This window comes from Arachis hypogaea, chromosome 13 (assembly GCF_003086295.3).
Source record: "Arachis hypogaea cultivar Tifrunner chromosome 13, arahy.Tifrunner.gnm2.J5K5, whole genome shotgun sequence".
In the NCBI taxonomy this organism is placed as follows: Eukaryota; Viridiplantae; Streptophyta; class Magnoliopsida; order Fabales; family Fabaceae; genus Arachis; species Arachis hypogaea.
The window spans coordinates 59,175,823-59,180,005 of record NC_092048.1 but is presented as its reverse complement, the minus strand read 5'-3'; the positions used below and the strand labels follow the sequence as shown (position 1 = coordinate 59,180,005).

Here is a 4,183-nt window from a genome sequence, read left to right as displayed (position 1 = left end):
ATGGAGAATGATAGAGTGCTCTTGGTGTTCCATCCTTAGTTGTCCCATGTTGGAACTTAATTCTCCTAGAAAAGTGTTGATTTGCTCCCAATAGTTTTGTGGAGGGAAGTGCATCCCTTGAGGCATCTCAGAGATTTCATGGTGAGGAATTTCCTCATGTCTTGTTGAGGTCCATGATCTCTTGTTTGCAGTCAAATGCTCTTCTACTGAGCTATGGACCCTTGAGATGAATCTCTCCATCTCCCATGACTCAAAGGTGGAAGCAATTGCCTTCCCTTTCCTCTTTCTTGAGGTTTCTCTGGCCTTAGGTGCCATTGATGGTTATGGAAAAATAAAAAGCAATGCTTTTACCACACCAAACTTAAAAGGTTTGCTCATCCCCGAGCAAAAGAAGAAAGAAAGTAGTAGAAGAAAAAGAATATGGAGGAGATGGAGGGAGATAGTGTTGAGGGGTTTATATAGGGGTGGGGTGGGTGGTAGGTTTCGGCCATTAGGGTTCGGTTTGGGTGGGAAAAGAATTTGAATTTTGGAGGTAGGTGGGGTTTTTGGGGAAGAGTGGTTAAGGGTATTCGGGGAAGAGGTATAGAGGTGATTGGTGAAGGGTATTTGGGGAAGAGAGTTATGAAAAGGTGTGAAGAGGAGAGAAGAAGAGGTGGGGTAGGTGGAGATCCTGTGGGGTCCACAGGTCCAGTGGGGTCAAGGATTTAGCATCCCTGCTCCAATTAAGCGTGCAAAACGCCCTTAGAATGTATGTCTGGCGTTAAACGCCAGCTTGCTGCTTGTTTCTGGCGTTTAACGCCAGACAGATGCTTGTTTCTGGCGTTTAAATGCCAGAATGCTCTTCCTCCAGGGTGTGCTATTTTTCATTCTGTTTTTGATTTTCCAGCAGTTTTTGTGACTTCACATGATCATCAACCTAAAGAAAACGTAAAATAACAATAGAAAATAAATATATATAGTTAAATAACATTGGGTTGCCTCCAAACAAGCGCTTCTTTAATGTCAATAGCTTGACAGTGAGCTCTCATGGAGCCTCACAGATATTCAGAGCATTATTGGGACCTCCTAACACCAAACTTAGAGTTTGAATGTGGGGGTTCAACACCAAACTTAGAGTTTGGTTGTGCCCTCCCAACACCAAACTTAGAGTTTGACTGTGGGGGCTTTGGTTGACTTTGCAGTGAGAGAAGCTTTTCATGCTTCCTCTCCATGGTTACAGAAGGAGATCCTTGAGTTTTAAACACAAGGTTGTCCTCATTCAGTTAAAGGACTAACTCTCCTCTGTCCACATCAATCACAGCTTTTACTGTGGCTAGTAAGGGCCTTCCAAGAATGATAGATTCATCCTCATCTTTCCCAATGTCTAGGATTATGAAATCAGCAGGGATGTAAAGGCCTTCAACCTTTACTAACACGTCCTCTACTAGTCCATAAACCTATTTCATGGATTTGTCTGCCATCTCTAATGAGAATTTGGCAACCTGTACCTCAAAGATTCCTAGTTTCCCCATTACAGAGAGTGGCACTAAGTTTATGCCTGACCCCAGGTCACACAGAGCCTTCTCAAAGGTCATGGTGCCTATGTTACAGGGAATTAGGAATTTACCAGGATCCTGTTTCTTTTGAGGTAGAGTTTGCTGAACCAAGGCATTTAGTTCCTTGATGAGCAATGGAGGTTCATCCTCCCAAGTCTCATTACCAAATAATTTGGCATTCAGCTTCATGATTGCTCCTAAATATTGAGCAACTTGCTCTTCAGCAATGTCTTCATCTTCTTCAGAAGATGAATAGTCATCAGAGCTCGTGAATGGTAAAAGGAGGTTCAATAGAATCTCTATGGTCTCTAGATGAGCCTCAGATTCCTTTGGTTCCTCAAAGGAAAACTCCTTATTGGTCAGTGAACGTCCTAGGAGGTCTTCCTCACTAGGATTCACGTCCTTCTCCTCCATTCTGGGTTCGGCCACACCAAGTAAGGTTATGGCCTTGCACTCTTTTTTTGGATTCTCTTCTGTATTGCTTAGGAGAGTGCTAGGAGGAGTTTCAGTGACTCTTTTACTCAGCTGGCCCACTTGTGCCTCCAAATTTCTAATGGAGGACCTTGTTTCATTCATGAAACTTAGAGTAGCCTTAGATAGATCAGAGACTATATTTGCTAAGGTAGATGGACTCTACTCAGAATTCTCTGTCTATTGCTGAGAGGATGATGAAAAAGGCTTGCTATTGCTAAACCTGTTTCTTCCACCATTATTAAAGCCTTGTTGAGGCTTTTGTTGATCCTTCCATGAGAAATTTCGATAATTTCTCCATGAGGGATTATAGGTGTTTCCATAGGGTTCACCCATGTAATTCACCTCTTCTATTGCAGGGTTCTCAGGATCATAAGCTTCTTCTTCAGAAGATGCCTCTTTAGTACTGTTAGATGCAGCTTGCAATCCATTCAGACTCTGAGAAATCATATTGACATGCTGGGTCAAAATTTTATTTTGAGCCATTATGGCATTCAGAGCATCAATTTCAAGAACTCCCTTCCTCTGAGGCATCCCATTACTCACAGGATTCCTTTCAGAAGTGTACATGAATTGGTTATTTGCAACCATATCATTGAGTTCCTAAGCTTCTGCAGGCGTTTTCTTTAGGTGAATGGATCCTCCTGCAAAATGGTCCAATGATATTTTAGATAATTCAGATAGACCATCATAGAATATATCCAAGATGGTCCATTCTGAAAGCATGTCAGAAGGACACTTTTTGATCAGTTGCTTATATCTCTCCCAAGCTTCATAGAGGATTCACCTTCTTTCTGTTTGAAGGTTTGAACATCCACTCTAAGCTTGCTAAGCTTTTGAGGAGGAAAGAACTTGGCTAAGAAAGCCGTGACCAGCTTATCTCAAGAGTTTAGGCTATATTTAGGTTGAGAGTCCAACCATATTCTAGCTCTGTCTCTTACAGCAAATGGGAAAAGCATAAGCCTGTAGACCTCGGGATTAACCCCATTGGTCTTAACAGTATCACAGATTTGCAAGAATTCAGTTAAGAACTGAAAAGGATCTTCTAATGGAAGTCCATGAAACTTGCAATTCTATTGCATCCGAGAAACTAATTGAGGCTTTAGCTCAAAATTGTTTGCTCCAATGGCAGGGATTGAGATGCTTCTTCCATGTAAGTTGGAATTTACTGCACCAAATTTCTTCATTTATTCATTTATTCTTGTTGAAGCAGATCAAGAACCTGAAAGGACTCTGAAGAGAAAACTAAGAGAAGCTAAAATACAACAATCCAGAGATAACCTTTCAGAAATGTTTGAACAAGAAGAGGAGATGGCAGCCGAAAATAATAATAATGCAAGGAGGATGCTTAGTGACTTTACTGCACCTAATTCCAAATTACATGGAAGAAGCATCTCCATTCCTGCCATTGGAGCAAACAATTTTGAGCTTAAATCTCAATTAGTTTCTCTGATGCAGCAGAACTGCAAGTTTCATGGACTTTCATCTGAAGATCCTTTTCAGTTCTTAACTGAATTCTTGCAGATATGTGATACTGTTAAGACTAATGGAGTAGATCCTGAAGTCTACAGGCTCATGCTTTTCCCTTTTGCTGTAAGAGACAGAGCTAGAATATGGTTGGACTCTCAACCTAAAGATAGCCTGAACTCTTGGGATAAGCTGGTCAAGGCTTTCTTAGCCAAGTTCTTTCCTCCTCAAAAGCTGAGTAAGCTTAGAGTGGATGTTCAGACCTTCAGACAGAAAGAAGGTGAATCCCTCTATGAAGCTTGGGAGAGATACAAAGGACTGACCAAAAAGTGTCCTTCTGACATGCTTTCAGAATGGACCATCTTGGATATATTCTATGATGGTCTGTCTGAATTAGCTAAGATGTCATTGGATACCTCTGCAGGTGGATCCATTCACCTAAAGAAAACGCCTGCAGAAGCTCAAGAACTCATTGACATGGTTGCTAATAACCAGTTCATGTACACTTCTGAGAGGAATCCTGTGAGTAATGGGACGTCTATGAAGAAGGGAGTTCTTGAAATTGATACTTTGAATGCCATATTGGCTCAAAATAAAATATTGACTCAGCAAGTCAATATGATTTCTCAGAGTCTAAATGGAATACAAGCTGCATCCAACAGTACTCAAGAGGCATCTTCTGAAGAAGAAGCTTATGATCCTGAGAACCT

At 41.3% G+C, this 4,183-nt stretch overlaps 1 non-coding gene across 1 annotated transcript; it reads right to left on the bottom strand.

Moving 5' to 3' along the window:
- Positions 1 to 3,713: 3,713 nt before the first annotated feature.
- On the bottom strand, positions 3,714 to 3,821 carry LOC112739943 (small nucleolar RNA R71). The gene has a single exon (XR_003170876.1). It is a non-coding gene; the product is annotated as a small nucleolar RNA R71 (small nucleolar RNA).
- Between the last annotated feature and the right edge of the window lie 362 nt (positions 3,822 to 4,183).